This window comes from Gymnoscopelus microlampas (assembly GCF_963454915.1).
Source record: "Gymnoscopelus microlampas genome assembly, chromosome: 10".
NCBI classification, from domain to species: Eukaryota; Metazoa; Chordata; class Actinopteri; order Myctophiformes; family Myctophidae; genus Gymnoscopelus; species Gymnoscopelus microlampas.
Genome location: NC_139947.1, coordinates 1,013,461 through 1,028,503, shown reverse-complemented (window position 1 = coordinate 1,028,503; position 15,043 = coordinate 1,013,461).

Below are 15,043 nucleotides of genomic sequence, written 5' to 3'. Positions count from 1 at the left end.
CCATACTGCTATTCATAGGGCTGCACATGTGTCATGTGTTTCGCTAGCCAATCACAGTCCTGAATTTGCAAAGTCAGCCAATCACATTACAGTTAGTGGTGATGACACTAGCTGTAATGTGATTGGCTGATATGAAAAAAAGTATCAATTTGCATTAACAATGGAAGGGTTAGGGGGTACACACATTTTTTGGTCGGTGTCCAAAACTCACTTATAAGGGGCGGCTACACCGCCCCAAAAAATTGAATCTCAACCACATCATTTAGAATCTAAATGATTATTGAACAACATCAATGTTAGAATGAAGTTGTGACAATCAGCTGCTTTACTCAAGTGACGATAATACACAACAGTACTTATACTCCGCAAAACACTGTCATTTACCCGAGGACACATCCAGTCTACAGATGCCCTGGGGTGCCGATGTTATATTTCCCATCCGCACCACCTGACAACGGCTGGATAGAAAGTTCAGTATCCACTTACACATGGTTGGGTGCAGGCCTAGGCCTCTGAGCTTCATGTCGAGTCGTGCAGGGACAATTTTGTTGAAGGCCGAGCTGAAGTCTGTTGTTACACCCTCTCTCAGCCAAGTGAGTGAGGGCGGTGTGGAGAGCCATGTCCACTGCATCACCGGTTTATCTATTTTTCCCGGTATGCAAACTGCCATGGATCCAGCGTAGCGGGCAGCACCGAGCAGATGTTAACTCTTACCAAACTCTAAAACACTTGCTGACGATTGGTGTTAAGGCAACAGGTCTCCAGTCATTATGGCGTGATGTGTTTGCACGCTTCAGGACTGGTACTATGGTGGACATGTTGAAGCCAGTAGGATCCTCAGCTTGGGAGAGGTTAAAGATATCTGAAAACACACCAGCCACAGACTTTAAGGACACCACCTGGTATGTCATCGGGGCCTGCCGCTTCCCCCCAATTTTGTCGTTGTCCTCCCCACACACATTTCTGTGTGTTGTCATGTTGTATGCTACTGGCTCACCTCCCAGTGAGGAGCCCCAACCGGGTGAACATAGAGCCTTTGTCCTACCCCTCCCGCCCAACACTCCCTGCTTGACAGGCAAAGGATAAGGATAAGGATAATTCCTTTTAACAGGTCGTTCATGAAAGTCCTTGCGGGCTTGTTTCCAATGAGAACCTGTGAGCAATTAGGGGTTAAGTGTCTTGCTCAGGGACAAATTTCATTTCATCGACACATATGCTGACCTGGCCTGGAATTGAACCTGGGGCAACCAGGGCCTCTGGCTCCCTAGGCGGGCTCACTAACCATTCAGCTATGGCCGCCCCTATAACAAAGGCAGACATGCAAAAGTGTCACTTTTCAGCTACAGTCACCTTTTCGAACCCAAATAGGGCAATTGTGTGACACCTGACCCGAAAGAAAACAACATGTTGTCACCTTTTTCACCTCGGGCTGTTTGCATGCCTGGATAGGTGCCGCCCCAGCCTGTAGAGGACAAATATCACCCTAACCCGAACACGGGCCAATTGTGTTTTTATAGACACTCGACAAAGCCGGATGAACCGTGGGGATTCGATCCCCCCAGAGTCAACGGTGGGTAGCTACTTTCAATTACCACTGCTTCACCCGAGCGGTGGTAATCTAAATGTACCATTAATCGGACAATGTTTCAGTTATAAAATGATTAATCTCCTCTCCCATGGATTCGATCAGGACATTCCTGATAAAAGATCTGACTGAGGAAAATTAAAATGTTGAGCACAACAAAGTGCAATAAAAGCAGCGGCGCTTTGTTAACCAGTGTGCACACTATATTTCCCTTTTTGTTGAACTATTGTCGTATACCTGGGCACTGAAGTGGAGGTAGTGCACTAGCTCTTCATGAAACGGAGGAAACACTGACTTACTTGACTTAAACCCTTTTGCTCTTTGGGGAGCATGGGTCATTAATGAATTTCTTCCAGCTGGTTCGGTGTTGAGCGATCTTTGCTTCCTTCCTACTGTAGATGTTCCTTCTTCCCTGAGTTCTGCCTCAACAGGCCTTTTCCAGCTGTTTCTGTGTCTTCCTGGATTTCTTTTCCCCTGGTTCCAGGTGAAGGCCTGCCTGGTTGTTTTGGAGGGTGGTTTCCTCAAGGTGTGCCCAATCCAGACCCATTTCCTGCGTATAATTTGGGTTTTGATTGGTTCTTGTTGGGTGGTTTGCCAGAGCTCTTTGTTTGTGATGGTATTAGACCAGTAAATGGCCAGGATATGTCTTAAGCATCTGTTGATGAATGTTGCAGTTTGTTTGATGTTGCTTTTTGCTGTTCTAGAGTAAACACTGCATGATAAGATGAGACCTTCACTGATCCCGCTGGGGAAATTCAGGACGTAAAGTTCAAACTTGTAATGGTCTCTCATTGTATTTTCTCCCTAGACTCCCTGCTCCCCTGTGTGTGTAAGGAGGAGGTTTCCCCTGAACAGCCGGAGAGGAGCTCCTGTCTGGTCCAGGAGGAACCAGAACCTCGACAGATTAAAGAGGAACAGAGGGAGCTACTTCAAAGACCAGAGGAGGCTGATAAGTCAACACAGACATTACTAGCAATGAAACAGGAAGATGATGATGAAGAAAACATAGTGACAGAGCCTGTAACCAGCACCTCAGCTGAACACATGAAAACACAAGCTTATGTAAAGTACTGGGTACCATCAAAACCAACTTGTGATGACCCGCTCCTCTCTTCACACTGTTCTGAATCTGACACTGGAGACCGTGATGACTGGGAGGAGAACAAGGAAGTTCAGTCAGCTTTGAACACACTGCAAAATGAGTGCGGCAAATTGTTTAATCAAAAGGAAAATCTGAAGAGACACATAAAGAGCCGTACAAGGGGAAAGCCATTAGCTTGTATAGTGTGTGGTAAAAGCTTTGCTAGAATGTATACTCTAAACAGACACATGATGACTCATACAGGGGAAAAGCCCTTTAGGTGTACAGTTTGTGTACAAAGTTTCAAGCTTAGTAATAGTCTAAAAAAACACATGCTGACTCATACAGGGGAATACTCCTTTCCCTGTACAGTGTGTGGTAAAGGCTTTGCTGACATGGTTCATCTAAAAATACACATGCGGATTCATACGGGCGAAAAGCCCTTTGCTTGTACAGTTTGTGAACGAAGTTTTAGGCATAGAAAGAGTCTAAAAACACACATGCTGATTCATACAGTGGGAAACCCTTTTCCTTGTACAGTTTGTGGTAAAGGATTTGCTGTATCAGGTAATCTAAAAGCACACATGCGGATACATACGGGCGAAAAGCCCTTTGCTTGTATGGTTTGTGAACAAAGATTTCGTCAAAATGGTACTCTAAAAACACACATGAGTACGCATACTGGAGAAAGACCCTTTGCTTGTACAATATGTGGTAAAGACTACGTTCAATCAAGTGATCTAAAAAGACACATGAGGACACACACAGGGGCAAAACCTTTTACTTGTAGAGTTTGTGAACAAAGTTTTAGGCATAGAAATAGTCTAAAAACACACATGCTGATTCATACAGGGGGAAGCCCCTTTTCTTGTACAGTTTGTGGTAAAGGATTTGCTGAATCAGGTAATCTAAAAGCACACATGCGGATACATACGGGCGAAAAGCCCTTTACTTGTACAGTTTGTGAACGAAGTTTTAGGTATAGAAATAGTCTAAAAACACACATGAGGACTCATACAGGTGAAAAGCCCTTTGCTTGTAGAGTTTGTGAAAAAAGTTTTAGTCAAAACGGTGCTTTAAAAGTACACATGAGGATTCATACAGGCGAAAAGCCCTTTGCTTGCACCGATTGTGAACAACGTTTCAGTCGTGGTAGCAGTCTAAAAATGCACATGAGGACTCATACAGCTGAAATCATAGTGACACTCTAAAAGGACACATGAGGAGGACTCATACGGGGGGGACACTTTAATTGAAGTTAGTATCAAATGCTTTGGACAAAATGCACGTGAACATAATGAGGATTCATACAGGGTTGTTAGATGAACATTAACATTCAAACAGGGGAGATGTAAGATGAACATTAACAATGATTTATTTTTCTTCAAATGTGATTTTACACGTGACAACACTGACAGATGTATGATCATTCATTGTAAATCCAGGATGACAATAAGTCATAGATACTAAAGCACAGAAAATACATCAGCTGACAATAATAACATGACTGGATGAAATGAGCACTATTCATTTTGATCTTCATTCTCATTATCTTGGAAAAAATAAACAAGATCCATACACAAGATAAAACAAAAATCCATAAACAGTCAATAACGTTGAATACATATATTCACCATGCTGAAATATAATTGTGTGTCTCCTTTAAAACGTGGTTGAGATACAACAATGATCACCAAAGGTTTTATAAAGCAGACAGGGTGTCTGATTTTCTTTCAGAGTTGAAGTTAAGAATTGTTGGACTATAACACTCAAATTAAATGCTGTTTTTAATATTTTTTTCTCCCTATGTATATTTCTTTACTTTGTATAACTCTGGTGTATATATGCCCATGTTATGTTTGTGTTTCTGAATCCTTTTTTTTTTTTTTATAAATCGGTGCTATTGAACACCCTTTACATCTGTGTGGTCAATAAATTATGACCAATAAAATCGGTCAATAGACCAGATCAAAGTGATTGGTGTAGGAATGTGACAAAAACAAAAACAAATCTGAATAAACTCAAGGCCTCATGGGATGTGTAATTGAAAGAAAATAAGTCATTTTTTGGGTTAACCTTGGGTTAACCTCCTTTAACACATTCACGCCAGGGTTTCTTCTATAACATGCTTCCCCAATGCCGGGCTTTTTGACCATTCTGACTCATCTTTGAGGACCCACAGAATATTTTGTACTATGACTATGAACACATGGAATATCTCAAAACAAAGCTTAGAATCTCTTCTTTCACCTGAATAAAAAGTTAGTTAATAGCATGTTCCGTTTTTTAGCTAGAGGTGTAGAGACCCCCCAAAATAATCATATTTGAACTGGGGACCCCCATTGTGTTTGACTCGGTTCCACAGATACATGTACATATTATGAAAATAGCAGGTACACAGTTGCAGGCTATGGCTTCAAGATCATTTGTCCCTACAAGTATAGGACTCCTGTTTGTAGCCTTTTCTAGTGTTTGTCAATGTATTGCGTGATCTGTCTATGTATAGTGTATTTATGTTATGTTTTGTGATTTTTGGGCGGTGTAGCCAACCCTATATGTGGGGTTGGGACATTGACATTTGCTGCACTGTGATTGGCCACCCATTGTACACCCCTTCCACCCACAATGGGTGGCCCCTGGCCACCTATAAATAGGACTATGCACTTAAAAAAACAAAAACATTTTTAAGTGCGCTTCCATCACTGGGATGACCACTGTGATGACCACACCGCCCACTTCACACTGGGTGTGATTTTTTTTGTATCCTGATGGCTGCTTGGTACAAAATGAATTTCCGCAAGGACAATAAAGTATATCTATCTACAAGCTCACAACGAGGCGTTGAGGTCCCAACCCACAGGTTGAACCCCACTGAAGCGGTCACGTGAGACTGCACATTCCACGCCAGGTTGGGAGAGAGAAATAAGCAACCAGGTATATGAAAACAAGCCCAAAAAACAAAGTGATATTTACTATTTGTACTGCCTAACTAACTAAACATACCACATAGGAATTCAAGCCTAGTGTGGGGAAATAGCCGATCCACAAGCCCAGAGGTTGTGAGCTTGCAGATCGGCGACTCTCACACGGAAGACACTGTCTGTGTGTGTGTGCTCGCGTCTGCGCAGGCACGCGTTGCTCGCCCCTGCAACATTGACGCGCGTGCACGCACACACACGCGAGCGAGGCTACCTTCAGTAAGTCGTCTCCAATCCGCATATGGCACACAGATCTATCCACGGCAGACGGTCTCTGTGTGGGTGTGTGCGCGCCCGCCGAGCCTGCGGCGGACACGTGCACTCGACGCGCCCACACACACACACACCCGCGTGCAGCGATCCTACCTTCAGTATCTACAATCTGCATGGCAGACGGATCTATCCATATGAAGAAATAAGATCCCATCCACGGACTCGGTGCGCGCGGTGACGGGTTGCAAGATAGTGAGTTTTTCTTTCTATGTTTGTTTTCTAAACAACAATGATGGCGACGATCACATCACAGCTGGAGGGGTAACGTGCGCGTGGAACACTTACGCCCTCGCCGTGCGCGCGTGTGTAGATCTGCGGGCTTGGCGGGTAATGTGTTAAAGAATAAACCTCCTAATTCCATTGGATTCACAAAATGTCGGTCAAACACCTAACTCCAACTTTGGAGGTAGTTGGGTATTTCTTTTCGATCATTGATTAGATTGACGAAGTCAAATGGAAAATAATCTCCACATTAATGGTCAAAAACCTCCGAGCTCCACCTGAGCTGTATTTGGGTAAAGTGATGATAATATAAGGACACATTCAAGTATCTGACAATGTATAAAGTCACCATACCAACTTTGATGAGGCAGTATTGTGTTGTTTTTTTTAATTCCTGAAAAGTTTATATTTTGGACATACTGTAGCTTAGTGGAGGTGCTAAGCAACATTTGACTTCAAGTCATGATGCAAAGGTCCCCTTTGGTATGGAAGTACCTTAGGGCCATAGGAAAAGAATTATCCAAAGAGACGAGTTAGATCACCCTTCTTTTTTTTTTTATAGGCGTTTTTAAAAATGGCCGCCGACAATTAACCACTATTACACCAGACCCCATATCTTTGCTTCTGTTAGAGCTATAATAATAATATTGGTGTCAAAGTGTACATTTTTGGGGTCAAGGAATTCAATTAAATAGGTTTCAATGCAAAAAAACGAATACTTCATTAATTGCCATGACAGCGGGGGGTAAAATATGCAAATTTCATTAAAAAAATACGTTTTAACAGGGTAACTTAACCCCTCCCCCTCTAAAACTTGTATTTACTTGTCCCTTTGTCATGGAAGTACCTTAGGGCCATAGGAAAAACAATATCCAAAGAGACAAGTTAGATCACCCTTCTTTTTTTTTTATAGGCGTTTTTAAAAATGGCCGCCGACAATTAACCACTATTACACCAGACCCCATATCTTTGCTTCTGTTAGAGCTATAATAATAATATTGGTGTCAAAGTGTACATTTTTGGGGTCAAGGAATTCAATTAAATGGGTTCAATGCAAAAAAACGAATACTTCATTAATTGCCATGACAGCGGTGGGTAAAATATGCAAACTTCATTAAAAAAATACGTTTTAACAGGGTAACTTAACCCCTCCCCCTCTAAAACTTGTATTTACTTTTCCCTTTGTCATGGAAGTACCTTAGGGCCATAGGAAAAAAAATATCCAAAGAGACAAGTTTGATCACCCTTCATTTTCTTTATATAGGCGTTTTAAAAAAATGGCTGACGACAATTAACCACTATTATACCAGACCCCATATCTTTGCTTCTGTTAGAGCTATAGTAATAATATTGGTGTTAAATTGTACATTTTTGGGGTTGAGGAATTCAATTAAATAGGTTTCAATGTAAAATACCCAATGCTTTACTAATTGCCATGACAGCGGGGGGTAAAATGTGTAAATTTCATTTGAAGAATACGTTTTAACAGGGTAACTTACCCCCCCTCCTCTAAAACTTTGATTTACTTTTCCCTTTGGTATAGAAGTACCTTAGAGCACTAAGAAAGAAATGATCCAAAGAGACAAATAAGATCACTCTTCATTTCTGAAATATATGCGTTTTTTAAAATGGCCGCCACCATTTGAAGTGATACAGCAGAACCCATATTTACTTCTGTTAAAGCTATAATGGTAAACATTTTTAGGGTCAAGGAATCCAATTAATTAGGTTTCAAGGCAAAACAAATCCCCAATAATTTTCTTACTACCATGACAATGGGGTTGCTGTGGTAATTTGAGTCTTGCACTTGCAAATAACCAGTTCTGGCAAGTCCTTTGAAATAATTGAAATTGAAGCCATTCATCAAAGGGCAAAAGGAAGAGGGGGCTCGACTCATCATTTACAGCCTTTTCCAAATATCGCTCATAAGCCTTCATCACAAGTACAGAGCAGCTACAGACACCTGATGCATGTACCAGGTTCTGCAGATGTGGTCAACACCAATGAAAGACTGAGCTTTGCCACTAGTTGAATTACCACTATTGGTGAGAGCTGTAGTCCATCCACTGCCATTCATCCAGCCAGTCTCCAGACACACTCCAGAGCATCTTTTTTGGCAAGTGTGAATAGGGGTTGATCAGCTAACATGACTGGTGTCTGACCTGGATTTAGGTAGTTGATTGCTTGAAGGAGGACATTCATTGCATGCCAAGCCAAGCCATAGTGGGACTGGTAGGAGACTCTGTGAACAGTGGCAGTATGTATGATCTGGATGGGGGGGCTGAACAAGGCTCTGCAATGCTTGCATAATATGCACCCCATGAGATCCATTCTTCATCCTCAAGGTTGTCTTTCCCCACAAGGTGTCGGTGACTCTCTCCAACCACTGGGAGCCTTCTTCAAGTATGTTGCTGAGAGGACAAGAGGCTGGCTGAGGATGACTGTTTGTATTAAGGGCAGGAACATCAGTTTGGAGTGAAACATCCAGATCCATTGTTGTGTAGAAAGCTGGAAAGGATTGTACATGCTTCTTCCCCATCTTAGCTGGAACTAGGATGTTAGTGAGATTGGCTGTTTGTTGGTCATCTGACGGGAAGTGCTGCTGAATGCTTATGCATGTCCCGTGGAGGGCTGATTTTGCTGTTGTTGACGATGGGTTGAGGTCAATGTTGTCAAAACCACCATTAGTGAAGACACCCTTAACTGCCTGAGGTGGGACCACCACACCAATCTGCTCCCACTGATTGATCACTGTACTCAATGTTTTCAAGCGATCACATGATACACCATACCTCGCTTATGCATGGTATCCACCTGGTGTTTACTGCCAGTATGCAGGTGCAGATTCATTGCCAGATACAGTGAAGCTGTGGTTCCCTTTCTCTTATGTGACAACTAACACAAGTAAGACGCGCGAACGCTGGAAGCGAACGCAGTTCTATATTTCAGCCACACTGTAGTAGTGAACTCTGGCGCACTCTGGCGGCTGCACACAGGTAGTGCAGCTGCTATATTTCAGTCACGGAGTTTTGAGTCACATGGGGGCGCGAGCCAATGAGAGCGTGAGTCACATGGGGGCGCGGCTGCACACATACTGCACACAGACAGACACACAAGCCGAGCCGAGTTACATAGTAGGCTCCACTTGGGCGGAGACGCTGCTTCGCAGCGCCTCCTTCCGCGTTCGCAACTACGGACATTTCTTGGATCTGCATTTCACAGAGTTGTAAATGATTTGCTGCCCAATTGATGTAGCAACCTGGCACTTCTCTGGTTCAGGGGCTGGCTGGTCAATACCTTATCCATCCAGAAGCATCTTTAGGAAAATTGCAGCAGGGGAGGGATTGAATCAGGAGGCTGTGAAGGAACCTGTAAATTATTGTTTCATCGGAAGATATTCTTCCCGGAGGATTTTAGCTGCTTTGAAGATGATGGAGACATCAGTAAATGTGTTGCTTTTCATGCCAACAACAGCTTTCAGGTCATCATCAGCCACGATCTAGTCGCACAGATCTGATGTCAATATCCTCTCGAAGGCGCGTGGTGTTACATTTAATAATAATTGATTGACTCAAACAATTCATTGAGGGCATGTGCTCTGATGACCTGTGTTGCCTTATTTTCTGTCGTGTCACAACGGCGGTTTCTGCTTTTCTATAGAGCCTAGTCAGGCATGCACGATGATGCACTGCCTCCATAGCTACCATGTCACCAGCAGCTTGTTTAGCTAACAGACACTTGTCACCCAGCACCTGAGCACATTATTTCACTTTTCGATCCAATCCCAGGGTGGAAGCCGTCCTTAGTTCCTTTCTGTTGCCAACTTCACCACAGAAGAAACACGGTGTGGTTTATTCACATGAGGATGATGATGAGCATGAGAGTATAGCCTGTGCAGTGAACTTGCCACCACCATTCATGCACTGTGTTTTTACTGGGCTCACAGACTCTTCATGTCTTCTTCTTGCTCTGTCCACTTTTTGATCAATAATGGCACAGTTAACATAACAAACATTCTGTATTCAATGAGAAAGTAATACAAACCTCAAATTGAACCTCAAAGTGTCTCAGATTTTCTGTCACCTCTGATTTAATCAAATTGTCGCAGTCCCTTGTGCAGAATTTATGTTTTGTGGCAGCAACAGGTGTAACTCTCAGGTGATAGCAGTCAGACATATACACTTGCAGTCAGACAGACACTAATCTCTCAAGACAGATTCAGAGCTCTGCAGCTGAATCTGTCGGGAGCTCCTGATACAACGTGTATAGTTAGGAATGTTAGGAATGTAAACAAAGACACGTAGACCGGAAGTGGAGGGCTGAGGGCGGACCTAATGGCCACCATCCTGTTATCCACATTCTATTGGGAGGTCCCCCCCAGAGTCAAATATTAAGGAAAAAAATAGCAGAGGGTGCTGTTTTTTCCTTTTTTTGACTGGGTTCCTAGATTGGACAGACACACATAAAGCATATGGCATGTGCATAAGAGGTTGTACTTCATAAAGTTTTTTTTATAGGGGGAACATTTTAATGTCACTTATTTTGTTGATGAAATGTGCATATTTTACCCCCATTGTGAGGGTAATGAGAAAACTATTGGGTTTTTTAGTCTTGGAACCTATGTAATTGTATTCCTTGGCTCCAGAAATGTACACTTTGACACCAATATTATCATCATAGCCCTAACAGAAGCAAAGATATGGGCTATGCTGTATTGCTGTAAATGGTGGCGGCCATTTTTTAAAACACAAATACTTTAGAAATGACGTCTTATCTAGTTTGTGTCTTTGGATAATTTATTTCCTATTCCCCTAAGGTACTTCCATGCCAAAGGGAAAACTAAATTAAAGTTTTAGAGGGGAAATAAATGGAAAGTTACCCGTTATTTACGTATTTTTCTAATAAAATGTGCATATTTTACCCCTGTTTTCAATGGAAATAAGAAAATGATTGGTTTTTTTGCCTGGAAACCTATTGATTTGGATTATTTGACCCCAAAAATGTACACTTTGACACCAATAATAGTATTATAGCTTTAACAGAAGCAAAGATATTGGTTCTGCTGTATTGCTGTAAATGGTGGCGGCCATTTTTTAAAACGTGTATATTTCAGAAATGAAGGGTGATCTAACTCGTCTCTTTGGATAAATGTTTTCCTATGGCCCTAAGGTACTTCCATGCCAAAGAGGAAACTAAATTAAGGTTTTAGAGTGGGGAAAAATGGAAAGTTACCCTGTTAAAACAACATTTTCCAATGAAATTAGCATATTTTAGCCCTGTTTTCATGGCATTGAGAAAATGATTTTTTTTTTTGCCTTGAAACCTATTGAATTGGATTACTTGACCCCAAAAATGTACACTTTGACACCAATATTATTATTATAGCTTTAACAGAAGCAAAGATATCGGTTCTGCTGTATTGCTGTAAATGGTGGCGGCCATTTTTAAAAACGTGTATATTTCAGAATTGAAGGGTGATCTAACTCGTCTCTTTGGATAAATGTTTTCCTATGGCCCTAAGGTACTTCCATACCAAAGGGGACCTTTGCATCATGACTTGAAGTCAACAGCCTATTTTTTGGTACATACTGTAGCTGGTGGTTTCTGCCCGACAGCAGAGATATGCAATAGCAAGGCCCTCAACAACCAAGCTCCCCGCTACCTCTCTCCTCTACCGCCACGCCCCCCTCCTGCTACCTCAGGTCTGGTGATACCAACCTCCTGGACGTCCCCAAGACAAAGAAAAAAAAACTGGGGTGACAGGGCTTTCCCAGTTGCCACTCCTCCCTATCGAACTCACTCCCAGCTCACTTTAGAGCTGCCTCCATCCTTGCCACGTTTAAAACCAACCTCATAATCCACCTCTTCAGACTTGCATTCCTTAATTCAAATCCCCCTCCTACTTTTAAATGTTAACATTTTTGTTAGTTTGTTCTATTTTTATTAGTTTCTTAGTTTTTCTATTTGTATTAACCCATTTTGGGTGGGAACCCCTATTTGTAACTATACCTTTCAATCCGGGAACCCCTTTTGGGGTTACTGTTTCTATGTGCAGTAGTAACAATTTTTGTATTTTTTTAAATACATATTTGAAGTCTTTCAGAAAACTTAGGTCAGGATTTAGAAGGCGTTTTTAGAATCGGTCTAAATGGGTTAACCCTTTTCACTAGTTATTTCTCTATTTTTATGAACCCTTTTAACTAGTTATTTTCCTTATAAAGTTGTTTTTAATTGATGTGTTTTGTTAAGCGACTTTGAGTACCAAGAAAAGTGCTATATAAGTCACATGTATGTTTATTATTAGTATTATTACGGGGCCAAGCTCCGTTTTATTATTGCCATTATTCACTATTCTTCTTCTTCTGGCGTTTTTCGCAGTTCTGGCTTAACCGTGCATACGCTTGTTACGAAACTCGTCCATATGGTAGATGGTCATGAAAAACTATCAAGAAATGAATCTCACACTCATACGTTAAAGGGTGGCGCTATAGCACTCAATTGAAAGTGCCAACTGAGAACATGCCCTGTTTGACGTACAGCCATGAAACTTCGATACACACATGCGTCTCCTCATGCCTAACAACTTTCGTGGTCTGACTTTTGACCTCTGACCTTTGGATCTCCCACCATTTTGAATTATATGATAAGCAGTTAAAATCAACCTCCTCTTGGGATTTTTGAGGAATCTGCACGAAACTTTCTACACATAAACTTTGGACCTGTACCGACAAGAAATCACGGCAAAATGTTTTTAAGTGAAAACATTATTCATCTAACCCTAACACATACATGCAGACTCACATTTGTTTGAAACTTTGCAGTAATATAGAGGGTCATTCCAAATATCACTGAAACCAGTCTTACTCCAATTGGCCACAGGGGGGCGCTATAGCAATTTTTTGAACATGCAAACTTAAAACAGGCATAAGTCATGCCTAGTTTGGCCGACAGCCATGAAACTTGCTTACACTTGTGCCTTGACTCATGAGGAGTCACACTTTATAGATATCAACAGACACTGGCAAGGCACCAATGGGCCCCATTCACGGCCCAAATTGCTAAACACACTAATATCTGATTTAGGACTAGTCAAGAGGCGTTTCCCCGCAAACTTTGCTATTCTGTGGCACCCCCCTTACCCACCAAACACCTGAGCTACCCCTTACATTATGCATAGGTGTGGTTTGGGCGTTACAATGATAAAACCAATCACCGTTCCAGAAGCCATTGCCTTTAAGAGAAGACTGCGCTAGCCGTCATCCCCAATCATATGCTCTCCTATCTCCCTGTCTGCACTGTTGCCTGGTCTGATTATTATAAGCCACACTGGGCTTGTTTTCCTGCCGGGTCCAATTGATTGGTCATCAATTGGGTATTTGTCGGGCTTTGGGTTGGGCTAGGCTAGGCAGCAAAATACAACTTCTTTTTTTTTTATTATCCAAATACATGTTTATATTAATTTGTAGCCTATTGTGTTCACAATAAGCAACTTGTCATATTAGTCAGATCCGGAATAGTATATGAAAGCCATTTAAAATAGCAATGCCAAACCAGGGCCTCATGCAGCCTACAACCCCTACAAGCAGTTTGCTAGGAAGGACACAGAGGCTCTCCTCCTGGCTGCCACAATGGAGTGTTTTGGCTTAGAGGATGAAGCAGGCGAGAGAGCCTTGACAGTGTTACGTTGATGGGGTGGGCAATGGGCATGGCTGACTGAATATGGACACGGCCTAAAATAAATTATGCAATAGTTTGTGTCTGTCTTTACAGATGTGCCTGATCATTTCATCCCTAAGGGAGTTCGGCTGGGCACATGCCAGGAGCAGAGGACATGGCTGCACAACGCTTTGGCACGGGTCATAGACAATTTTGCCATGTTGAACGCTAGTGACATTGCTGCTGCTGCAAGAGAAACATCAGTGGGATGCACAGACAGGGTAAAGTTTCCTTGCCGTAGTTCAGGGTGCCAAAAAGTCTACACTTCTGTTAAGTGGCGGGCTCGTCATGAAAAACATTTAGAGGACATTGCAGATCTCCGAGATGTAAGCACCTCCAGCTCTGCTGACCACTTGAAAGAACACACAGAGGCGAGACTTGGCTTTGGGCTACTTCTTGCAGATATGCAGGATGCAGTGAAAGAGGGCGATGGCAAAGATTTGCACCTGGAACATTTGAATAATTTCTTGAAATCCTTCTTAAAAGGATTAGGCCCAAACATGACGGAGAAGAGTGCAGAGAGGATCAGCATGTCCCTTGGTGTCTTGAAAGACCTAATCTGCTCCGTAGACAGCGAGCTGGAAGTGTCCAGGTCCTCTGGTTATCATGTAGATACCAAACGTAACAAGGACATTTTTCAACTAGTTGAGGTCTTTAGGGAATCAGAGGTGTTCACATACCATCCAGGAAGAGAGTATGCATCTTGTCCAGGTTTTAACAGAAAACTTGTGTCCCAGCTGAAGTTGACGGAACTTCGGAGCTGGATGAAAAGCAAGGTTAAAGAATGGAGTGAACGTTATGTCTGAAAAATAGAGCAGAACCTGGTCTACTATGTATCAGTTTGTAAATATTAACCCGGTGCTCTGGTGGTGCAAAGGTAAAGAATCCACAGTGGTCCAGCTTTGTCAAGCGTCTATACGAACACAATTTGTCCATGTTTGAGGGAGGGAAGCTGGGCGGGGAGGGTGTCTCTGTATGTACGTGCTAGGGCGGCACCTCTCAGCAGGGAGTGTTGGGCGGGAGGAGTAGAACGAAGGCTCTACTACGTCCTCCTGGTGGGGGCTTCTCACTGGCAGCTGAGTAGTAAGATACAACAGCAGTGACAACACACAAATGCGGAATTAATTAATTAAACGACTACATTTGGGAGTGTTGTGTATCGGGTTCTGTGCTGTAGAATATGGACTG